Source organism: Acinonyx jubatus, chromosome A1 (genome assembly GCF_027475565.1).
Source record: "Acinonyx jubatus isolate Ajub_Pintada_27869175 chromosome A1, VMU_Ajub_asm_v1.0, whole genome shotgun sequence".
NCBI classification, from domain to species: domain Eukaryota; kingdom Metazoa; phylum Chordata; class Mammalia; order Carnivora; family Felidae; genus Acinonyx; species Acinonyx jubatus.
Genome location: NC_069380.1, coordinates 155463315 through 155489536, shown reverse-complemented (window position 1 = coordinate 155489536; position 26222 = coordinate 155463315). Strand labels below are relative to the sequence as shown.

Genomic DNA, 26222 nt, shown 5'->3' with positions numbered 1-26222 from the left:
CCAAACATTTTAGGGTCAATTATTATAGCAGCTAGTGTTACTTATCTTGGCTAATACAAGATCACAGATGGTCTATTTCGTGATATCGTAAAGATTCTTTTTATAATTATCTTAAGGCTACTTTTTTTAATAATTATTTTCCTCTTATTTACAATTTTTATTTGGTTTATATATTTGTAGTTTCCCTCAGTAGCATTTAATTAAAAATTTACTTTTACTGGAGTATAACAAATTGGATTATCATTAGTCCTCCAGTCTCAAGGTCATGGGGAACACACAAGCAAGCACCTCCCACCCAAACAACGTGCTTCCCTATTTTTGCAGTGGAAATGCCACCATTTTCTATTCATTCTAATAGATGCTCTTATCTCCAGATACAATGTAGCCACATAAAAGCATTAAAGTATGTGTGAGGTAACTCAGAGAGTTATTACTGGTTCCCAGATCATGAATATTAATATACCAGTCTTTGAAAAATATGCTGATTCCTTAATGACTAGAGAGGAAGCAAGTGTTACTACGGGTAGGTCTGAAGAATTAGGCTTGGCATTAAGATTTTTCCAACTGTGTTTCAAAGGAACTAGTTTTCCATCTGAGGAGGTGGGGGAGAAAGATACCTAGAGAGGTCTGAGCACCACCTTCTCCCATCTCATAGTCAATCAGAGCAGTGTTATTGTCATCTAATTTTATGTTTTATTTTTTTTTCCAGTTTATTTATTTTGAGAGAGAGAGAGAGAGAGAGAGAGAGCGAGTGCACAGATCATGACTTGAGCCAAAACCAAGAGTTGGACGCTCAACTGACTGAACCACCCAGGAGTCCCTGAAAGAATATATTAGAGTTTCAAGTTTATTTTCAGTAAAAAGAGGGTATTTCTAACATTAAGAGGAATAAAATTTTAAGACTGTCTAGAGCAAGGGTCTCTAAAGTGGGGTACAGAGGATGAACCTGAACCTGAAATTTGAGAATAAAGTATTTGGACTTCTATGTACAAACACATATACTTTTATCAAAATAAAGGGAAAGAAGTCAAGCTTTAATAATATTGAAGGTGAAGACTGGCAGCAGCACCCCCACATGGTCCATAGGTGGACAGGCACCTGGGGTGCTCTGGGGAGAGGGTGGGAGCACAGCAGCACACAGAACAGAAGGGGAGGGCTCTCTCCATTGTTCGCTTTCAACATATTGCCACATGTTGCAGTTTCTGTCTCACTAAGTGGATTTATGTAGGATATTTAAATGAACAGTTACAGCATGGACCAATGGAGATAGTGTTAATAATGCAAGAATAAGCAAACACAGTTGGCTGCGTTGACATTTCTGATGTCCTTTGGAAGCCACATTGCAAAGTAAAAAATGAATGACTTAATCGGATCTGACAAGTTGGCCATAATCATTGAAATAATAAGAACATTTGTTTTAAGTATGAATTTACATATACTTTTGCTAACTGACTTCACCCGGTGTGTATCATAGTTAATAGATAATGATATTCTGAACTGATTACAATTAGCTAGCCATTTAAAAACTACGCATTCAAACATGAAGGCAAAACTCGGCATCTCCAGCATATTGAGTAATGTACTGTTCAAGCCAATACTTTAAAGAAAATTCATATATTACAAATGCTAAAAAGCTTTGTCTGAGCTTTCATAACCATGAATGTCAAAAAGCAACATACGATAGGGAAAATAGTTTTTTTTCTTGCCAAGATGAAAATCCCTGCAATTATACATGGAACACAAATGGAAAAAAACAACTTCATTTCTTTGACAGTGAATACCTTGAGAATATGCATATGAAACACTGCTAAAGACCCAAAGACACAAGTATTGGAACAAGTTACACAATGTGGGAAGTTTAGCATAAAGTTAAACTGAAAGCACAGATGTTTTTAATATGTCTCACGTTATGGTGGATAGATTCTGTTATGATAGATTCTGTTTCAGTGTGGTATTTACTACACTATGTTTTGATAATGAAATACATTTTAAAATGACATTTTTTGTGTGTGAGCCACTAAAGAAAAACTATAGTACAGAAGATATTCTTTCTTAACTACATCTTGAAATGATGTTTTAAATAATAGTTGAATTTGTAAAAATAAAAACTGTTTTATACAAAACTTGTGTAGTGTAATCATCGATGGATTCATTGTTTTGACTAAAACTTTTTAAAAAAATGAAGGGGAGGATTCCAAGCTAAGGTTATATGAGAGCATTCATGTGAAATTCATTCATGGTACATTTTATAGGAAGTTATTCCAGCAAAGAAGTTGGGGCCAGAATACACAGCACTATAAGATGTTAACAATGCAGTTAATTTTGTGCAAATGAGACTTGTAGAGAGTTTTTAAAATTTTTTCTTCATTGTGAAGTATAACACCTGTACACAGAAAATTGCATAAAAATCATCACAAATTAATAATTATAAAATAAACTTTCCTAAACATCTCCCAAGTCAGAAAATAGGGTATTATCAACATTCATGCAAGGGTACAGGCATGTGCAGACACACACACACACACACACACACACCTGGTGCCCACCCCCTTCCCCCTCCCCAGTTACAGTTATCTTTTCTTCCTTAGAGATAATCATCACCTGACTTTTGTGATGATTATTTATTTTTCTATATTGCTTTACTACATGTGCATCCCTAAGCAAACATTTTAATTTTGCTTCTTTTTGAACTTTTTATAAGTGGCATTACACTGTATATACTCTTTTGTGTCTTGATTCTTATGATCATCAACATTTGTCAGATTCATTCATGTGAATGTAGCTGTGGTTTGTTCCTTTCATTCATTTTTATTGCTGAATAACATCCAATGGATATATACACAACCATTTACTTTTCCATCCCATTGTAGATGCATATGTGGGTTATTTGTAGTTTTTGCCTATTACAAACAAAGCCTCAAGGACCACTCTTATTAAATATAGTGGGTATGCTACGTCACAGGGTATGTGTATGTCCAACTTTAATAGATAATACCCAACTGATTTCAAAAATCACTTTAATTACTACACTCTTAACTTCAGGGCATGAGAATTCTCCCCTTAATCCTTTATATACTTGAGTATACTTACTATATGTCAGATATGATAGTAAGTGTTTTACTATTATTGACTTATTTACTACTTATTAATATTTAATATCCGCCCTGTTGAGTACATGTCTTACTATCCTAATTTACAGGAGAGAAAATTGAGGCACAGAAAGAGGCTAAGTAACTTGCCCACAGTTATACAAACAATGAGTTGGGATTCCAACTTAGTAGACTGGCTCCAGAGTCTATGCCCTTACCCACTACACTGTGTTCATATATAAAAATACTTCCTTCATTATGTAATTTTTGTGAAGGAAAACATTGCGTGTAACCTATAAAAATGCATATATTATAGGCTTTTTTAACCTAGCTAAACATTTTCCAAATAAGATTTCCATGGGTTTTGAAGCCATTTGTTAAAAATATAAACATTTACAACATCTTCTGATTAGAGTGTAGAAACAAATGAGTAACATTAGGCAAGTTGGAAATGTATGTATCTAATATCATTAGATATTAACAAAAATCTTTACATAAAAAGTGGGGCTGAAAAATAAGTATCACGATTTAGTGACTCAGCTAAGGAAGCAGTTCTTCCATTCAAATTCATTTATCTTCATGAGATCTTTTCAGAGGAACTTGAAGTAAACAAAAGGTAAAAGCAGACATCTACATTGCTGTATCACAAAGAGTTAAACTAAGAGTTAAGAAAAATACTGAATTATTGTTCTCTCTAAAAAGCTCTAACAGTAACATTTTAAAGAAAATGTATTTTGTGTTATTGTTAATACAGTTTAAAATTATTTAAAATATAATTTGCTTCATCTTTATTTCATCTATTTATATCTTTATTTCTGTATGTTTTATTGTATTCATTATATATTAACAGGAATATATGCATGTAATTTATAAAGATATTGAGAGTGTGTTCAAAATTCTTTCTTATCGGGTATTCAGCCAAAAAAAGTTTGGAGACTACAGATCTGGTACTAGGGCTGTGCTCTAGAGAGCAAGCTTAGGAAAACACCATAGTGGAGTCCTGTGCTGTTGAATAGGGCATCAGGGCTGACTGCTGGGGTGAGAGAGGCGGGGAGAGAGGAAAGAAAGAGGAGATAGGAGGCAACACAGATAAACTGCCGATCTACGTGCCTAGAAACCTGCCTGGTAAAAAAAGTATTTATATTGTATTAACTTATCTAATGAGAGATAAAGCTTGCAAATTCACAGAAAAATCATAAAATTCAAGATTAGCATCTTTTTGTTTTTACAACAAGAGCATGCATGTACTTCACATAGAATAACCTAAGCAGAGTCACATGCCAAGGTCAGTAACCATACAGTCAGTCATGAGAAAAGTTGACTTTATTCATTTTATTACTTAGGTAATTCTTCCCAGAGAAGTAGCTGACAGTTTATTACTTCTTTCTTCTAGTGGATTTCTTCTAGTGGATTTCTTCTAAACTGCAAGGCTGCAATGCTGTCAATTCTGTTCGGATAAGCCAAGGTGAAAATCCAGAATCTAACTACCGTAAACTCTTTCAGAAAAGGTGTAAAATGTGCATTTGTTTGTTTGAATTTATATTAGCCACCCACCTCTATCATTGTGTGCAATCGTGTTTTTCAAACAATCATTCTGTTTTCCAGTTAAAATGTTACTTAAAAATACCAGAACATATGTTCCTTTGAACCAGGACTGCTTGTTGCTACCAGCATTTTTCAAAGGATTGAACTTCAAAGAAATCAGGTTGTTCAGCCTTCAATATGCCTACTCTGTTATTTAGTCCTTGAAAAATATATATACAAGTATCTTTATCAAACATTATTGATTGTATCATTTACTTATGCATAATGTTTGTGAATATTTCCATTTGTAGCTATACAGAAATATATCTAATATAAATATTAGATTTAAATGGTGTAATACTCTGCTGATAGACCTTTGTGAAAATCTTAAATACATGAAAAGATAGATTTTTTCAATATTACTATAATCTGGCTCTACTGTTAACTGTACTAAAAGTTGTGCCATTTACAATGGTAGATTCCTCATAAGTCCTCCCCATCTCTTATATTCCTTCTACTTGCCATCTCTGCTATGCATCTGTGCTACGACCATCCATTGGGCATTATCCCAACTGGGCATTTTACAAGGCTGCTTTGAAATGTTCTCTTTTTTGTTTTCTCTTTTATGTTTACTTTGAGACCCAGGGAGAGCATGCACAGTGTTGGTGGGGGAGGGGCAGAGATAAGGGGAGAGAGAGAACCCCAAGCAGGCTCCGTGGTGCAGAGCCTGATGAGGGGCTTGTTCCCAGGAACCCCAAGCTCATGACCTGAACCAAAATCAAGAGTTGGAGGCTTAACTGACTGAGCCACCCAGGTGCCCCCTCCTTTTTCATTTAACGGCAAGAACAAACCAATTCACCTCACTTCTGACCTCATACAATACTTCTGATCCTTATTTTTCTCACCTTGCTTTTTACTTTTCACACCCAACTCTATAATCTTGTCTGCAATGAAAAACTATTTTACAGTGAACAATTGAAATTTTCTTAGAAGCTTTTTTTTTTCTCTAAGAAATGCCCAGCTGGTTAACAGCTTGTATCCTTGGGGAATAGTCCTTTGGCATTCAAACATCACCTAACTCAGGCATTTAAAACTTTCAGTTTATCTTAAGGACATTTTTTTTTCTCTTCCTTTTGTTTTTCACCTTATCCCGAGATCCCCTGGGCATATTCTTACTGACAGTGATCTCCATGGTCCTCTTTAGAGCCCATTCAATGTTTTAAATATTAATCTGAGACTTCAGTATTATTATTTTTTATTGTTATTCTCACTACTCATCTTCAAATTAAAATATCTGGACTTGCATAGTTATTATTATCTTTCCAGTTATACTACCAGTTTCTTTCCCTGCTATAGCCAGATCCAAACTCCATTCCCAACTGGTAACTTTCCCCTACTCCTACAGGGCCGATACTATTTCTGCTAATGAAGGGGCTTGTCCAGTGTTCTTTCTCAAGATGTTCGGTGTAACAAGCTCCTTCCAGTTTTAGGACCAGGGTGGGACAAGAGCAATTCAATCTACATTAAAAGATTCAGCATCTTCATTCAAAAGTGTCTAGACTTTTCTCAGTGAAGTGGTAAGTAGCAGAAACAAAGCAAAGATGCTTTTGGACTCATCCCGGTGTCAATTAGATCTTCTCAGTTTCCACTGAAATATTCCCCTAAAGAGAGGAACTTGAGCAATACCCCTTACCACGCCCACACCTAAATCCCCATCCAGGCTGCAGCGTAAGTTCCCCACTGCAAGCCCAGGGCTTTAAGTTCTCAAGTTTTGTCTTTTCAGTCATAGTATATTCTTGCTGATTTAATATAAAGATTAAATTACTTACCAGCAGGTAAAATTAAAGGGTGTGCATATTTATACTGTGATGTTCCCCCCCCCACCACCACCACATATTTTGCTTTACTACCAAATTGGCAAATCATAAGAACTCATGAAATTCTGAAAGGCAAGAAAACTCTTCTTTCTAGTGAAATCTAGCAAGACATGACATTTTACTGAACTGGTTAGTTAGCAACTACCTTTTTATAGGTGAACAGAAACGAAAGGATCATCGGTATTTGTTATTGGAATGGTTGCCATGTCGGACAAAAATCCTGTTTTTACTGGTCATTATGTCCAACTCTTCAGAGTAGTGGGAAAAGTTTATGATTCTGTGAACAAAAAGAATGAGACACTCAGAAATGTGCAACTCTGCCATAACACAAGAAGCAATGAAGTAGAGAATACAAACAAAACAAAGCAGACACACACAAAAAAAGCAGTTTGCTTTGTTTTGTTTTGTTTTGTTACAAGCATTTTAGTACTCACTAGCTGTAGCCTTAAATGAAACAGTCTGTTACTAGGTCACTACCCATGAACAGTCACAAATTATATACACTGTTAATAACTCCCCACGCTAGACTCTAGAATTAGGAGACACCTTCAGCCACTGGGTTTTATTAACTCACTATGATTTCTAATACATGACTTAGTCCTGTTGCATTAACTGTGATTACAAGGATGTTTTGCTTATAACTCAGTCATGGTCTCAAAGCTTTTTATTGCAGGAGCTAAAAATGATGTAAATACAGTTGCTGTTCTAAACAACTGAGTTAGAAGTGTCACAGGGAGAGGCCAGCTGGGCTGCTCAGGCTGGCCTCAGGATGACATTGCCTCAGTCAAGTCACATTTTCCAGGGCTCATTCCTCAGTTTTGCAAGTCCAGAAACTTAATTTTGTCAGGGTGCCCAGAGCTGATCCTACTCAATGGATGAGTTTGTGCTAACTCAGTGCACAAGAAGCCAGTGTATAACCTAGATTTGCTCATTTATAATGAGAAGGGTAACTATTAAAGGGCCCAGAAACTTATGATATGTGGCCAACACCTTCTTTTCCCTGTAGGGAAGTCTACATGGGAAGCCCACTATTATCCTTTCAGTTGAACAAACGTTTTGTTTTGTTTTTTAAGAGAGACAGAGAGAGAGAGAGAGAGAGCGAGCAGGGGAGAGGGGCAGAGGGGGAGAGAGAGAAAGAGAGAATCTTAAGCTAGCTCCACGCCCAGCGCAGAGCCTGACACTGGGCTCGATCTCAGGACCATCGGATCAAGACTGATCCAAAATCAAGAGTAAGACAGTCAACCAACTGAACTACCCAGGTGCCTCTCAACAAGCATTTATTAGGCATCTAAGGTATAGGTCATTTTGATCCCAAGGATGTTTTGCATATATAAATAAATGGTTAATTGGAATTAAGCCAGCAAGTGGAAATTTGTGCCAATTTAAAACTTGCTCAATCTTCTACAGTTCTGTCTTCTGATTGGCAGATTCAGGCTTAGGAGAGACTAAGGTCTATCTACATGATGGGATTAGCTACAAAGATCATCCAACAGCCACATTTACAAAGCCATCTTCTAAATATGGTTCTTAACCTAGAGCTTCAAAGGAATCTAATAGCCCACGGAACAAGTATGGAAACAACTGTACTAAATGCACTTGTGTTCTTTACTTCTAGATTCTCATATCAGGGAAAACTTGGTATCTTCTAAACTTCTAAAACTTAGAAACTTCCAGAGCCAACCTGGGCAATCGGGACTATCAATACCACCTGCTAATCAATATTACTGCATTTCTAGAGTGAATTCTTCCTGAATTTTACAGCCACTTTAACCTGATATCCTCCTTGCTACAGGCCCAGCTATAATGTATCCTGGTCACCTAGATTTGCCCATGCATTTTTCCTGCAAAACTTTTCTAGTTTACCTTCTGTAATTCCAATTGGGGTAGAGGGGAGAACCAGACCATTATTCCTTTATCCTCCTGAAGAACTGTTCTTCTGATCCAAAGAGCCATTTGCTATGCTTCCTTCTATCTTTCCTCTTGCTGTCATTTAGCAACCTCCCACTCAACCACCAACCTCCACTTCATACATTGTTCATTATTTTTCTCTCTGCTCCAAATATGTTCATGATCCTCCATGATGTAGATGTCCACATGAATTACTCTTTCAACTTCTTAGCCTCTCTTCTTTGGTGACCTTCACCTCCACTCCACTTTATCCCTCCTTTTCAATGTCCTGTCCCTAGGCATTATCACTACCCACAACTGCTCCACACCTACAACAACACATTCAGATATTCCACAACCTGGACACGCAACCTTCATCCTTCCATTTCCATCATTCAGTTGCTCCCTGCTCATGCTCTCATACAATATCCAAACCCTTGACCCTTCCATGTTCTCCTTCTCTGATAGCCCTCTTCTGTATTTCCCACCCTATCCATTTGAAATCCCATGGTGCATCTCTTTGTGTTTAGCCTCACATCCCTTGTTCTGTAGTCCTTCAGTCCAAAACTCCAACCCTGGATCAATCCAGCTGTCTGATTTTTTCTACACCCATATTTTGATGGCTAAATCTTACTATAGAAAGTCATCGTGCAGATTGGTGGTGCTACAAATTCACAGTCTCCAACTTCAATTGAACACTGGGTATTTCTTGCCAAATGTGGTTATTGCTCTTATTCTCCAGAGTGGTTCAAGCCTTCTCACTGTCTTCTGTCTCAGACTTTGACATCTCCTCCCTCCTTATCTTCCCTAATGTTTTCTGTCCCAGAGAAAAAGGAAGCATCATGGGTGCCTGGGTGGCTCAGTCGGTTAACTGTTGAACTCTTGATTTCAGCTCAGGTCATGATCTCACAGTCGTGAAACTGAGCCTTGAAATTGGGCTCCACACTGGGCATGGAGCCTGCTTAAAATTCTCTCTCTCCCTCTCCCTCTTCCCCTCCCCTGCTTGTGCTCTTTCTCTCTCAAAAGAAAGAGAAAAGAAAAGAAAGAAGAAAAGAGAAGAAAAGGGAGGAAAGGAGAGGAGAGGAGAGGAGAGGAGAGGAGAGGAGAGGAAAGGGAAAGGGAAAGGGAAAGGGAAAGAAAAGAAAAGAAAAGAAAAGAAAAGAAAAGAAAAGAAAAGAAAAGAAAAGAAAAGAAAAGAAAAGACAAGACAAGACAAGACAAGACAAAGGAAGCATCAGATGGGGAACTACCCTCAGCTTCCCACTACTAAGCCAACAAATTTACATGTCACCACATACATCCTTTTCTTTGCCCTTCAGTTACCGTGCAATAGATTCCCTCATCTTATTTAAGGCTGGTATACCAGCCTCTGGTAGTGCTGTGTGTGCTTCCCCTTTTGACACTGGAGGAACTGCACTCCATCTGTTTCCCCTTTCTTCTCTGGTGTCTTCGACATTTACCTCTCTGCTATTCAATACTGTCAGTATTTAAACATGTCTGAGTCTCTAGTTACTATTTTTTCTTCCCCATTTGGCTCAAAGCAACTTTTTTTTTTAAAGAAAATATCTTTTAGTTCTGAGTTATTTAATTACTTCACTTGTCAGGACTTGTATGCTTATCTATAGCAAATTTCTAGTGTTTTCAACAGACCATTTTAAATGCTGCAAACTTGCTTACCTGGAAAATGGTTAGGACTTAAAACTCAAGTATTATACAAGTTTTTATTATTGTAAATTATGAAATATACAACAGCACATGATTAATGAATAATTATAAAACAAATACCCATTTAACCATCATTCAGGTGAGGAAATACCCCAACCTATGCATCCCTTCTAGATACTTTCTCACACTTCTACAGGTGACCACCAATCTGAATTTTATGGTAACAGTTTCCCAGCTTTTCCTTATAAAGTTTAACTCTTTCTTTGCCTGCTCAGGCCCACTCTTCTCACTTCTCCACCCTGCTCTATATACAGGGAAGCTAGCTTGTATGAACTGTATCAACAAGCTCCATTGGCCTCTGGCTTCCACTTGCATTTATCAACAGGGAGATCAGATGGAGTGGAATGAAATAGGATATTTTCCTCCCCTGCCTCCTCTCCTGGAGAGTCTCCCCAAGGGCTAGCTGGGTTGGTTTTATTACTAACTGTGTTCACCAGGGTTAGGCAGAGAAACGAATCAACATGGGGTGTGTGTGTGTGTGTGTGTGTGTGTGTGTGTGTGTGTGTTTATATATATAATAGTGTTATACATCCTGAACTGACATAAATGTCATATATATACATATATATATATATATATGTCATATATATGTATGTATATATGACATACATATATATGAGGGAGAAGGAGAGAGAGAGAGAGATTTATTTTAAAGAATTGGCCCATACAATTGTGGAGGTTTGGTGAATCAAAAATCTGTGTGGTAGGTCAGCAGTCTGGAGACCTGGGGAAGAGTTGCAGTTCAAGCCCAAAGACTGCTGGCAGAATTCCTTCTTGCTTGAGGGAAGTCAGTCTGTTCTGTTAAGGCCTTCAATTGATTGGATGAGGCCTACCCATATTATGGAGGTAATCTGCTTTACTCAAAATGCACTTATATAAATGTTAATGTAGAATGAATAAGTCACGGGAGTAAAAGGCACAGCATAGGGAATATAGTCAATGATATTATAATTGTGTTGTATGGTGACGGATGGTAACTACACTTGTGGTGAACATAACATAACATAGAGAAGATGAATCACTATGCTGTACACCTGAAACTAATGTAACATTGTGTGTCAACTGTACTAAAAAATGTGTTTAATAAATGTTAATTACATATTTTAAAACACCTTCACAGAAATCTAGAATAAGTTTGACAAATGTCTGGACACCATGGCCCAGTCCAGTTGGTATACAAAATTAAACATCACAACAACCAAAGGTCATTGTTCCTGTGAAACTTAACTCTTCATGCAACTCTCTCCCTCTGCGTTCAATCTGCTTACCCCTTGCCATCTAAGGATAGTTATGCCTCCTGCTCTTATTGGACTAGGACACTGTACCATTCCTTATAGCTTTTCCCAAACCCTTCCCACACCTTTTATTAAACAATCTTCACTTGCCTAGCTTGAGAATATCAATACACTACCCAAGTGTGTAATCCTAGAAAATAGAGTTTCCTGCTTTAGAACTTGATGGTGTGTATATTCTGTTGTGTCATGCTTCCTTTGTTCAATGGTATTTACAGAAGTTTCACCCATATTGTTACATATGAGAACAGTTCATTTATTTTCAGTACTGTATAGAGTTCGAATACATGAATGTATCAGTATTTATATATCCATTCTAGGGTTAATGAATTTATGCATTGTTTCCAGTTTGGGGCTATCATAAACAATACTGCTATGACTATTCTTTACATATGTCTCTTTCCCTGTCCCTCTGCCCCTCCTCCCCCCATGCACCTGCATATGTTCCCACTCTCTCAAAAACTAAAAAAATAATAAAAATAAAAGTAAGTCCTTTAAGTTCTTTTTTTTTAATTTTTTTAACGTTTATTTATTTTTTGAGACAGAGAGAGACAGAGCATGAACAGGGAAGGGGCAGAGAGAGAGGGAGACACAGAATCTGAAACAGGCTCCAGGCTCTGAGCTGTCAGCACAGAGCCCGACGCGGGGCTTGAACTCACGGACCGTGAGATCATGACCTGAGCTGAAGTCCGACGCTTAACCGACCAAGCCACCCAGGCGCCCCTAAGTTCTTTAAAACCTTTAAAGGTCAGCTGGTAATAATGTTTGTGAAGTAAATTTCTCTAATATAATTTCACAAAGGAAAATTAATTTCTGCTTTAAACAGGCTATGTTCCCACTAAAAGAATTTATACATTTTATAATATGTAAGCATGTAAAAATATTGCATTCATGGGTTGCAAATGAAAAAAAAAAAAGAACTGAGCAATTTAGAGAATAATGAATGCTATTTCCAAAACTAAAACATTCAGATCTCTGCCAAACTCTTTCACTTCTACAAAAGTAAGTTTTAGTAAGACTGTGTATCTCTGTGTGTGTTTCTGTGGTGTGGTGTGTTTATGTGTATCTATTGTGTGAGAGACTGTCTTGTGTCCGTGTGTCTGTGTTTCTGTGTGCATGTCTGTCTGTGCGTGTTTATGTATCTGTGGTATCTTGGGGCCAGGATAGAGAAGGTGGGATTTTAGTGGTATAAAAGAAAGGAAGGAATCCATTTCTGTTGGAACCCATCTTCCATTGGATAAGAAAAGAATAAAATACATTTATTTTTATTACCAAAAAACCCTTGACAATAGGTGAAATAATTGAATAATTTTATGTCTGTAAGTTTTAGACATTTTAATAAAACTTTATCACAAAAGAAATCCATGTCCATTGTTGTATAAGTTTCACATAAACACATCTGGCCACCCATTGATAACCACTTTATATCCTTCCAGATATTTTGATGTATATATACATACATATTTTTGCAAAATGGGATTACTGTCAATAAACCTTTTCTTAGCAATATGACATGAAGTCAACAAATACTTGTTAATTCTATTCCTAAACCATAGCAGAGTACAGGATATATGGAAAAAATTAAGAAAATATCTGTTAAATAAATGGATGATTTATGGTTGTCTTTGGTAATATTTTTCCCGTTGGCATGTTTATATATTTATGAATTCCATATGAAGTGAGGATTTTAGGCCTTTGTTTTTTATGTAACAAATGCTGTTTCCCCCATTTACACTTAATTTTAATTTTCCTCTTCCAAAAGAATAGAAAGTAACATTTGAACATATAGCTTAATCTCACTGAATAAAAAGTCACCTGATTTAAATCAAATGGGGCTTCACTGCAACTTTTAAAGAAATAAATGAAGCAAATGCAACAGATGAGAGCAAAGTGCTGACTGCTCCTCACTAGAGGTTCTGCTCTATTTAAATAAAGATATGGGAGTGATTTGTAGATAGTAGTGCAGAATATGCCAAAAAGCAGTACATTGTTGAGTCAGAATGTGTTGGTTCTTATCCCACTTGTGCCCTTCAGCAGCTCGGTGATAAGGGAAAAATCACTTAATGCCTCTAAGTATCTGTAAGCAAATGGTCTCTAAGTAGTATTCCATCCCTTAAAGATTACTTCCAGAATAGATACTTATTCTTAAATATGAAACAAAATATATCTAAACCCCCAAATCAGGCTCAGTTCCTCTGCCATAAATTTGATGGTAACATGAGAATATATATATGTATATTATCCTGTTTTATTTTTGCCATAATTATTTTTAAATACCTGGGTTTTTTGAGTTATGTTTAATACTTCTTGCAGAGAAGGCTTTGTTTTGTTTTGTTTTGTTTTGTTTTGTTTTTCTCTCTGTTGGCAGAGTTGGTAGAGAGTCAACTCTGTGGACTAAAAGCAAGTATTTTGTGTTCTTAATTTCTCCCTTGAGAGAATCTTGGTATCATGAAATGGAACTATTAGTACAGTTGTAAATGGAACAAGCTACTGAATGATCCTTTAAATATACTCCATTAACTTTAGTTCAGTAAAAGTAACATCATGGGGTATTTTAGTCCACTGTGTTTTGTTGTTGTTGTTGTTGTTTAAACTAGGATATTATTAAATTAGAAACCTAATTTTACTATAGGCATTATTTATCTCCATTTTATAGATGAGGAAACCCAGAGTCTAGGAGATTAACAATGTGTCCCATTTTTTAAAGTAGGAGAGCTGAGACATGAACACAGGTTAGCCCAGCTCCAATCACTCTGAAAACACCATTCTCCTAAATATATATACATCCTGTCCATTCATGGAAACGTGCCCAGCTGAACCTCAGCCTGGCAAAAATAAATGCTCAATAGTTATTGTAACCACTTTATTACAGGAGAACTCAGTGGTGTGCAAGCTGAAAGTAACAATCTCCTTTCTCCAGCTGTCCTTCAAATTTGCACTGTTACAACTGTCTGTGCTCCACCTTCACTATCTTGAAACCCCAGGTAGATTTTATAGTTCTGTGCTGGCTCTCATGTAATAAATGAAGTTTTAGTACCTAGAGTCCAGTCTGGGGTAATAATCCAAACACTAATCTCATTCCATTTAAAACTTTCCTTTCCTAGTTCAGTTTTGCTGGGGGTTGGAGGGTGGGGGCGGAAAGCTCTTACTTAACTATGTGGTTGTGACCGCTTTGGTGCCCTCAGGAACCACAAATAGTCAAAGGTGACTGTGCTATATGGAACCCTACTGGTAACCTCCTATTGCACTTCTATTTGGTTTACCATTCTGAGAAGCCCATGGGCTTCTAGCAGCCTTCCTCCCTCACACTGCCCCTTCAGGTGGAGTCTATTTTGTGGAGATGTTAGGCTGGGTCCCTCCACAGGTGCCCATATCTAATCCACAGCTTGCTCCCAAATAGCCTTCCCTTTCTTTCCTCTTGAATAGAACGTGCCCATTTCATTCCAGCTCCACTGGTTTTGCCTACTTGCCTTTCCCACCTTTCTTCCTCTCTGTCAATTGAAATGTAATTCCAGCTAATCTCAACACACACCCTTCCCCATGAAGCTTTTCCAGATTTACCTATTCCTACAATGGTTTTCCCAGTTTGAAGTCCTGAGCACTACAGTCTGTCCAAAAAAAAAAAAAAAAAAGGCAACTTTACCTAAGAATATCTTGGATGAAGCAATGAAAATGATCAATTTTATTAAATATTGACCCTTAGATATATGTCATTTTAATATTGTGTGTGAGTTAACAGGAAGTATGCATAAAGCCCTTCTGCTGCATACTGAAATACATGACTGCCTCAAGGAAAAACTAATAGTATACTTGTCCTGACCCGTGACTTGAATTAGTGACTTTTTCCATGGAATATAATTTTCTACTTGAAAGAACACCTGACAGAAACCATGGTTATATAGCATTGAGTGTTTGCCAGGGTATTTTCTAAAAAATGAAAGAAGGTTGTCATTTCAAGGAAAACAAGTGACAGTGTTTAATGCCAATGATAAATTTAGAACAAAAATTAGAATTTGGGAAAACTTACATCTGGCACCATAAGTTTGACAATTTGTGGTGGTTATGTAGCTATGTCCCAATATTCTTTGATCCAGTTCTCGTCAAGAGGCAGGGCTTAGTTTCCCAACCATTGATTGTGGGCTCAGCCATTTCTACTAAATAGAATATGGCTGAAGTGATGAGCTGTCATATTGAGAATAGGTTATAAAATGACTATGCTTCTGTCTTAGGTGAGCTCTTTTATATTCATATTCTCTCTCTCTCTGTCTCTCATCACTCGTCTAGGACAAGCTGTCAGGTTGTGAGGTAGCCCTGGGAGAAGAAAGCCAACTGCTACACCTTGAAAACACTCAAGCAGCCTATGGAAAGGTTCACTTGGCAAGGAACTGAGGCTTGCAAGCAACCATGTGAGTAAACTTGGAAGTGGATCCTCTGAAGCCTGCCAAATGGCACATGAGTCAGTTTGGAAGTAGTCTGTCTCTCAGTTTAGCCTTGAAATGACTGCAGCCCAGCCAACAGCTTGATTGCAACCTTTTGAAAGACCCTGAACTGGAACCACTCAGCTAAGTCCCTCTGGATTCCTGACCCACAGAAACTGTGAAATAGTTAAAATTTATTGTTCTAAGTTGCTAAGTTTGAGTAATTTGCTATGCAATAATAGATGATACTATAGCTTCCCCAAACTTAAAGACTTTTCTGATAAGAGCAGTGGTAATATTAACAAAGAGGGTTTTTTTTGGGGGGGAGAGGGGAGAATAGAGGAATACCGGGAAATTGTTGAATGATGAAACATGTCAATGGAAGGTCTACATAAATCAGAGGACCAATATTATCCAAATGATCAATGCATGATGCTACGAAATCATGCATTAATAAAAGATCCAGTCAAAGCACACAACAGACCAATAAATTTAAATGTAACAGAGTATATGATTTCTATGTTGCAACTAACCCTTAAGAAACTACCACCTATTGAATGCTGATACAGGATCAAAGAAGACTGCCCACACTTATCAGCAAAGAGTATTAACACACTCCTTCCTTATACAACTACATATCTGTCTAAGGCTGAAATTTCCTCATGTATTTCAACCAAAGTAGTGTACTGTAACAGATTAAATTCAGAGGCAGATTTGAGAAGCCAGATGTTTTCCATAAAATTAGACATGTGAGAGATTTGCAAAAACATAAACAATATCACTCATCTCACTACGTGTTTTATTTTGAAAAATATAGTGATTTTTCATGAAAAGATTGTTATTGTTATTTTAAAAGAAACTGTATTAGTTGTATACTGCTGTATCACAAGTCATGCCAAAATTTAGTGGCTTCACAGTATTTATTTCTTATCTCACCATTTCTGTGTGTCAGGAATCTAGGTGCAGCTTCTTTGGGTTCCTCTGGCTCAAGGTCTCTCCCAAAGTTACCTACATTCAAGGTGTCTGCAGAGCTGCAGTCATCTTAAGGCCTGCCTGGGGCAGGATCAGCTGCTCAGCACACTTACATGGCTGTCAGCAGGTCCCAGTTCCACACTGCTGTCAATCAGAGACATCAGTTCCTTGCTATATCGGTCTCTCCACAGGAAAGTCACAACATGGCAGCTGGCTTCCCTCAAAGAGAGAGAGAGAGAGAGGAGCCACAGTCTTTCTGTAACCGAATCTTGAAAGTGGCATCCCATCATTTTGGCCGTGTCCTTCAAAAAAAAAAAAAAAAAAAAGAATTAATCCAGCACATGCTCAAGGGGAGGGGATTACACAAGGGCATGAATACCACCAGGTAAGAATCACTGGGGGCCATCATAAAGACTGCCTACCATATGAATTAACAAGTATTTTCTAAATATCTCAGCATTAATTTCTAATAAGTTATTAATCATAAACAAAAATTTGGGGGGGTTCTCAATAATTTGTAAGAGTGCAAACAGCTTTTGAGACCAAAAAGTTGAGAATTGCTATTCTAGTAATACAAACATTGGCTTTCCACATGGGAAAGATGCAGGGCATTTTTTCAAGAGCTGATAATTCATATCTTACTTTTATTATTATTCATAACTATAAACTCTTTTCCCCAAAATGATAGTATTTATAATAGCATTATAAGATACACAAGTACATAGTGAAATACAGTAATGTTTGCCAGAAGTACATATACAGTGGGTATAGTATCAAGACTTATAAGTACTATATATACCATATATTTATCACATATCTGAGGATACTGCATTAAAAATTTTTAATAATACTTATTCAATATACTAAGTGCTTACATTGATGCCACCAATAATTGGTGATTTTATTATTATTTTATTCAGCAAATATTTGGAAAACTCTGGACAAAGAATAGTATTAGAGTTAGAGATTTATAAAGTTTCTAAAATAATTTAAGGCAATATTCAGATGTGATTTCCATGAAACAGAATTTAATGATAAAATGAATGAAGTACAAGACTTTGGGGTGTGGAGAAAGGAGAGGAAGGAGGAAGAGAAGACATAGAGAATAGCCAGAAATAAAACACAAACTTATCTTACGAAAGAAAAAGAAGGTTATGTTAAGAAGTATAGGATATTGCTAGCATCAGATACTTATAAAACTCAAAAAGAATGAAGACTGAAAAAGTTTTAGATTTGGTGATAGGACTTTAACACACACACACACACACACACACACACACACACACATCCAAAAAAAAAAAAAACCTGCACAGGGCCAGAATCAAATCTAAGTGGGAAGTAAGAAAGCTGAGACCACAAAGGGAAGAGAAAACTTTGGTCAGTAACAAAGAAACAAAAGAAGGTTGCGAGATCTAAGGAACAGGAGATCTAAATATGTACCTTCCTACTGTCTTTAAGAACCGAAGAACTGACAGCATTTACTCTTTATACAAGCCAATAAGGGTCAATTTTGAATTGTATTCAACTACATTAAACCAAATGGTTTGATAAACTAAATTTTAGGGCTGTCTGGGTGGCTCAGTCAGTTAAACATCTGACTTTGGGTCAGGTCACTATCTCACCATTTGTGGGTTCGAGCCCGGTGTCTGGCTCTGTGCTGACAACTCAGAGCCTGGAACCCACTCTGTGTCCCCCCCTCTCTCTCTGCCCCTCCCCTGCTGGTGCTCGGTCTCTCTCTGTCCCTCAAAAATAAATAAAAAACGTTAATAAAAAAAATTTAATAAACTAAATTTTAGAGATACTGCTTTGACTAAGAATTTTTCTATTTTTTTTTCTTGCCAGTATGCTCTAAGTCTATCCTTGATTTGTTCCCTGTACTAAGCGTCCCTAATATCTGGTGTGATCCTGGCAAAGCTACAGTTACAAAAATTTGCATGACTATCTGTGATAATTTGACCTTTGCTAAAGTCAAAAAAATTTTTAAGAGCTCTGTTTCAACTCCCTTACTTTACTGATCAATAAATTTGAGGCAAGGGAATGTAGTTCCTACAGGTGGCCACATCAAGCCTGGCACTAATATCCCAAGTCTCTTAACTTCTAATCCTGGGGTCCCTTATTGGCATCACATTATGCAACATTACTTTTGATGATATTTTCCAAAATTACTGCTGGTGTAATTTTAACAAAAACTTGATACTTTGGGAGAAAGGGTTTGAGGGCGAATAAACCTCTGAAAAACAAGGGACACTGAATTGACAAGAATTGAAAGGTGTTAGCTTTTAGGATTAAATATTTCTGCTCCCTGGTACTATTTTTGGGCTTCCTAAATCCATCATTCCTTTTGTTCAAAATGATATATGGCAGGACCTTGTCTCTTGAGCCTTCGTTTTCATCACAAATAAATCAACCACATTCTGCCCCATTTACTCTTCTCCACAGACTGAACTCCAAACCTCTGGGGCCAGAGGATCTCCAATTTAAGCTAGGAGCGCAGTTCTCTGGGTCCGCATTTAAATCTCAGTTGCTAGGGCCAGAAGCACTCCCAAAATTGAGGGATGAGTTGTAGGAGATGGCAAGAAAACCCCTCGGAGCCTGCGCCACATCCCGGGGCCTTTGAGAGGTCCTGAGCGTTACAATACCACACACGCAATTCAGGACCCACCTTCCTGCGCCTGGAGACCAATGTCTGTCCCAGGTTCCAACTGGCGTGGCTCTGCCCTGTGCGTGACGTATGACGTCACGCGTTTGGCACGTGCCACCAGATCTGCAAGGACTATCCCAGAGGCTCGTGGTTACACGTGTTTGGAAGTGGGAGGAGGTGGGCCTTAGGCTATTGGTTTTTCATTTCCAAGTGGGAGGCTGCTGGTGGAGGGCAGAGGCTGCAGCCTTCTGGTCTGGGCGGGCCTGGGACAGATGCGTTAGGAGCGGCCGAGCTGGAGCTCCAAGGGCAAGGAGGCAGCCTGCACCTGGCACCTGCACGGAGCGCACCGCACCCTCATTCGGACGGCGCACTTCCAGGAGAGCTGGCCTAGGTGAGGACAGCCCTCAGTGCCATCAGCACCTTGTCGCCGCTACCCCAGGCTACCTTCTGCTGAGAACAGCTCTGTTTATTGAAAGGAGAAGGGTTCTTTCATCTTTATTTTTTCAACTGGGTGATGATGAAACTTCAACCAAGAGATTTTGAGCTTTAGCGAAATGACACCATTACCTGAAAGTAAAGTAAACTTTATGTAGACTATAAAGGTACTTAGTTTTTAAAAACATACTGATTTTGCCCCCAAAGGCTAAACAATAACTATTTAAAATGGTATACATCCCTGACGTCTCAGGTCTTCCTCATTTTTTCACGGGAGTTCTTCCTTGATATGTCAATTGATAGTGACCCAGTCTTCTCTGTATGTTGATCTATTTCATTCCAGTATCACATGGGATGACCTCGTTTATTTGCTTGTTTATAGTGTCTTCTATAATGCAAGTTCAAGGAGAGCTATGATCCGGTCTGTTTTATTTATCTGCTCCAGCTTCTGGCACAGTGCCTAATGTTTGTTGATTAGATGAAATGTTTTCTGACTCTGGCCACCCAAAGCTGGCACCCTTGCTCTTGCTTGCATAGGTGACAACATCCTCTGTATGTCAGTGTTCTTGTATTCATAATATTTTATTGTAATTGTCGCTGAATATGTCTGTGCTACACTACGTGCTCCTTTATTTAGAGTAAGGACTTTTATTCATTTTTGTCTCCCATGTGCCTGGCATACAGTGGACACTCAGATTTTTATTGAAAAGGTGGAAGTTATCCAAAATAAAATTTTTAATAATCTGTATCTTTTCTAAACTTTAGACTATCTGAGAGTATTTCTCCTCTTTTTGGTATTTTTTCCCCCTGATACTGAAAGCCACTCACTCCAACTAAGAGAGGTAATAATATGTGTGGTGAAAATAATTCAAAATTTTGAATAGAGAATCTAGATAAGAGTCTCTGTTCTGCTATTTTCTGGTTTGGAGATACTCTAAATTTTTCAGAGCCTGGCTCACCATTTGTAGATAGAGATAATAATACTTACATATGGTCTATGTAACCATTCTATTTCTTTAGATAGAATCCTAAAAAAAAAGCCAAACAAAACACAACAAAACAAAAGTGACTTAATACACTCTTTTAAAAGAAAAAAAAAATAAAGATTCTCCATTCTCCCATCCTCTGCTTAGATTAGACATATTTAGTTTTGAGTTTGATTGAAACTTATTCATGTACAAATGTGTAAAAACCACAAATTAGGCAGATACAATTTAAATCATTGGTCAGAAACACTTTATTTTAAATAAAAGGCATTGTTTTTTACATAAATGTTACATATAATCTTTACAATTTAGGACTGTAGGTTATTTATTAGTCTTTTAACATATAAAAATTGTGTACAAAATAACTTAGAAATACCTAAGAGGATTGGTTGGTACTGGCTGAAAATAAATGTAGTCTCATGACAAGTTGAGATAAATTCACACCTAGTTAATTAAGTCTTGTCAGCGCTCCACGTCATAGAGGTGTCATTGACTTGCTGTTAACGTGTTTGGTGGAAATAAAGAATGGGATCCATCATTCAGTGTATTCATTTTTGCCACTGTTGAATGAACATAATTTTCTTTTTTGATAATTATGTAGAATTACATGGAATAACTAGTTTTCTTTTTCATTGTGCTTGAATATTACTGGTTTGACCAGAGATACTTAAGTATTTGGGTAATTAAGTTATACATTCTGTGACCCTAAGTGAAGGGACCAAAATACACAATCTGTATTGGTTCCTGCAAAGGTTATTGCAGAAGTGGATAAATTTAAGAGTTCTAACCAAAGGCTGTAAGAAATGTGGACTATGAATACTTAAGTGTATTTAATATGTATTTATTTGCTTTACTTGACATGCTTCAATTTAGATTGCTTGTTTCCTAGGTAGAAAAATCTATCAAGATATGTAGCTGCTCAAAAACCCTTATTGGACAATGATAACTACAGATTTGATGAATGATATGTAAGAAAAGAATGATTTTAATTTAAAATGTAAATTTATAGCAAAATTTTCTAATACTAAAATAAGATCTATTTTTCAATCACAGGTATATATAATATATGTATTATGTATATGGCATATATATATATATATGGTGTGTATATATATATACACACCATATATATATATATATATACATATATATAACATAGTTTAAATTCATAAAACCTGAACAAGTTACTAGTAAAAGAAATGGCTTCTCTTGGTTCATAGAAAATAGCAAGAAGGAGTTGATTCTGTCCCACTGGATGTAAGCTCCAATAGAATAAGGGTTTTGTTTATTTTGTTATTTTGTTCACTCAGTGCTGAACAGTGAGGGCACATAGTAGCTGCTCAGTAAATACTGAATAAATGAGAGAAGCCTCCTCCCTGTTATTACTGGAATAGCCATTAATGATAATTTTGTCACAAAAGTCATTATAGGAATTTGCTCTCCAGGTTTTTATTGTCTTATTGTTTTTATTAAATATTAGGAAATCACATATATTTATAAATCGTTGCAAGACATAAATAACTATAGTACATTGACATTTGTGCACACGATTAAGTTTTAGAAAAAAGTAGGGTACTGTTACCTTGGAAATTGTTGTGTGCGCTTGGACAAATCCTGTGTCTTAGTCTCACCCTCCGAGATAGCAACCAGTACACTGAATTTTGTTTATTGTTCCCTTTCTTTTTCTATAGTTTTACCACACATAGGTGTACTCCTAATATATTGCTTAGTTTTGAATATTTTTGAACTTCATATAAATGAGATCTTGCTATTTTTTCTGTATCTTTTCCTCATTCAATATTATTACATTCCTGAGATTTATTCATGATGTTGCGTGTAGCTATATTTTTTCATTTTTACTGCTGTGTAATTAACTATTATGGATATATTATAATTTGTTAACTCTGTAGTTAATAGATGTTTGAGTTGCTTACATTTTTTTCATATTACAGTTAGAGCAGCAGTGAACATTTTAGTCCATGTATCCTGGTGCCAGAGGGGATTTTTCCAGAATTGAAATTGGTGGTCACAGCTATGCATATCTTCACTGGTACTTCATAATACTGTTTTTCGAAGTCATCATGCCAATTTACATTCTTATTACCACTGAATGAGAATTTCTGAGTTCTACATTACTGCTAGCACTTGATATAAGATGAAAGCAATGAGAATTGCAAGGAAAACTTGAATATAATTTATGGAAGATTTGAACATTGTTTTACAGTGACAGAGCTAATAGGCAGAAATTAGTGGGCTATATAAGAATTGAATAATATAATCAATAAGCTGAGTTTTTTCATAATGTAAATGTACTTATACATCTTTTGACTGAAGAATATATGGTTCCTTTGTATGATTTAGGACATTTATAAAAAATTGGTCATGTACTTGTTCACAAAAGAAACATTAAAATCAGGAAAGTAGACATTTTATGGGCAATATTCTCTGATCTAAAAGCCAATCAAGTAGAAACAATAATAGAGTATCAAATCTTAATGACTTGGAAATTATAAAACATAATTAAGATTGTTCTTGGAGCAAAGAAGAAATCACAGGAAGTGTTATAAAGAACTCTTTAAAAAAATTTATGGGATAAAGTAAAAGATTTATTTAAAGTACTTTCATTATTGAAGAAGAAAGACTAAAATAAGTAAATTTTGTACTTAAATTCTTTCTGAGTATAAATTAAAGAAGAAATAAAGAGGAATGTATAAGATGAGAAATAATATAGATACAGAAGATTAAAATAATTACATTCAGCTCAGTGACAACATACTTGAAAATCTTATATAAGAGGATTTCCTAATGAGACATAAATTATTAAAATGGCCCAAGAAGAAGAAAATTTTAATATATAAATGAACATATATGAAATGTAAAAGTTGGTAAATCTAATTTTTAAAACAATAATCAAGACTAAATACTTCCACAATGGAATTCTAGCTAGCATTAAAAAAAAGCAAGGGGGGAATTTTATTGTATATAAAATAAACTTCTGGGGTTTTTTTTAAGATTTTTTTTTCAATATATGAAATTTATTGTCAAATTGGTTTCCATAAAACACCCAGTGCTCATCCCAAAAGGTGCCCTCCTCAATACCCATTACCCACCCTCCCCGCCCTCCCACCCCCCATCAACCCTCAGTTTGTTCTCAGTTTTTAACAGTCTCTTATGCTTTGGCTCTCTCCCACTCTAACCTCTTTTTTTTTTTCCTTCCCCTCCCCCATGGGTTTCTGTTAAGTTTCTCAGGATCCACATGAGAGTGAAAATATGTGGTATCTGTCTTTCTCTGTATGACTTATTTCACTTAGCATCACACTCTCCAGTTCCATCCACGTTGCTACAAAGGGCCATATTTCGTTCTTTCTCATTGCCATGTAGTACTCCATTGTGTATATAAACCACAGTTCTTTATCCATTCATCAGTTGATGGACATTTAGGCTCTTTCCATAATTTGGCTATTATTGAGACTGCTGCTATAAACATTGGGGTACAAGTGCCCCTATGCATCAGTACTCCTGTATCCCTTGGGTAAATTCCTAGCAGTGCTATTGCTGGGTCATAGGGTAGGTCTATTTTTAATTTTTTGAGGAAACTCCACGAGTGGCTGCACCAATTTGCATTCCCACCAACAGTGCAAGAGGGTTCCCGTTTCTCCACATCCTCTCCAGCATCTAGAGTCTCCTGATTTGTTCATTTTGGCCACTCTGACTGGTGTGAGGTGATATCTGAGTGTGGTTTTGATTTGTATTTCCCTGATGAGGAGCGACGATGAGCATCTTTTCATGTGCCTGTTGGCCATCCGGATGTCTTCTTTAAAGAAGTGTCTATTCATGTTTTCTGCCCATGTCTTCACTGGGTTATTTGTTTTTTGGGTGTGGAGTTTGGTGAGCTCTTTATAGATTTTGGATACTAGCCCTTTGTCCGATATGTCATTTGCAAATATCTTTTCCCATTCCGTTGGTTGCCTTTTAGTTTTGTTGGTTGTTTCCTTTGCTGTGCAGAAGCTTTTTCTCTTCATAAGGTCCCAGTAATTCATTTTTGCTTTTAATTCCCTTGCCTTTGGGGATGTGTCAAGTAAGAAACTGCTATGGCTGAGGTCAGAGAGGTCTTTTCCTGCTTTCTCCTCTAGGGTTTTGATGGTTTCTTGTCTCACACTCAGGTCCTTTATCCATTTTGAGTTTATTTTTGTGAATGGTGTGAGAAAGTGGTCTAGTTTCAATCTTCTTCATGTTGCTGTCCAGTTCTCCCAGCACGATTTGTAAAGAGACTGTCTTTTTTCCATTGGATGTTGTTTTTAAGATTTGTTTTAATGTTTATTTATTTTAGAGAGAGAGAGAGCGTGCAAGTGCAAACAGGGTAGGGGCAGAGAGAAAGGAAGACAGGGGATCCAAGGCAGGCTGTGTGCTGACAGCAGAGATGCAGGCCTGATGCATGGCTCATACTCATGAACCATGAGATTGTGACATGAGCCAAAGTTGGACACATAACCAACTGAGCCACCCAGATGCCCCTATACCTCTGTTTTAAAAAAGGAAAAAGAAAGAAAAAGGGATACTAAATACTCTGAAAGATACAAGCCTTCTCAATTCATACTCACATAAATTTAGGACTCACCTGTTTGTACAGAAAAGAAAGGCAAGGACAAATCTCACTTAGGAATATAGTTACGAAAACTATATATGAAATATGAACAAGTGACTCTAGCAAAATATCAAAGCAATAATATGCTATCACCAGGTACACATTATTTTCCAGGAATGCAAATATGGTTGCAATATCAGGAAAGCTAATACAGAATTTATTATATGAACACATTGAGAGGAACAAAAAAGAAGTGATCACATCTATAGATTATGAAATGGAAGTTGATAAAATTCACAACCATTCCTAATAATAATGAACAAAACCAGAATGGGCATAGAGGGAAACTAAATATGATTTAGATAATTTAGAATAACATTTTCTGTTGTTTTTTTGGTAAAAAATTGAAATAAAATATTGAAGCTGTTTTCATTGAAAACAATCATAATTACTTAACATTGTGTTTTGAAGTCCTGGTGAATGTATTTAAATAAGATAATAAAATAATTGATATGGACACAGGAAAAAGTAAGATGAAATTATCTTTTTCCCCCTTTGATGTCAGTGAATACATAGAAAATCTAAGGGGCGCCTGGGTGGCTAGTCGGTTGACCTCTGTCTTCGGCTCAGGTCATGATCTCACAGTTCGTGAGTTCAAGCCCCGCGTGGGCTCTGTGCTGACAGCTCGGAGCCTGGGTCCTGCTTCGGATTCTGTGTCTCCCTCTCTCTCCACCCCTCCTCCGCTCACGTGCTCGCTGGCTCTCTCTCTCTCTCTCTTTCAAAAATAAACA

At 36.8% G+C, this 26222-nt stretch overlaps 1 long non-coding RNA gene across 1 annotated transcript; it reads right to left on the bottom strand.

The window, feature by feature from the left end:
- Positions 1-3853: 3853 nt before the first annotated feature.
- On the bottom strand, positions 3854-19666 carry LOC106968988 (uncharacterized). The gene is made up of 4 exons (XR_001429266.3): positions 19447-19666; positions 16749-17086; positions 6636-6767; positions 3854-4536 (listed from the first exon to the last, which is right to left on the bottom strand). It is a non-coding gene; the product is annotated as an uncharacterized LOC106968988 (long non-coding RNA).
- Positions 19667-26222: the final 6556 nt, after the last annotated feature.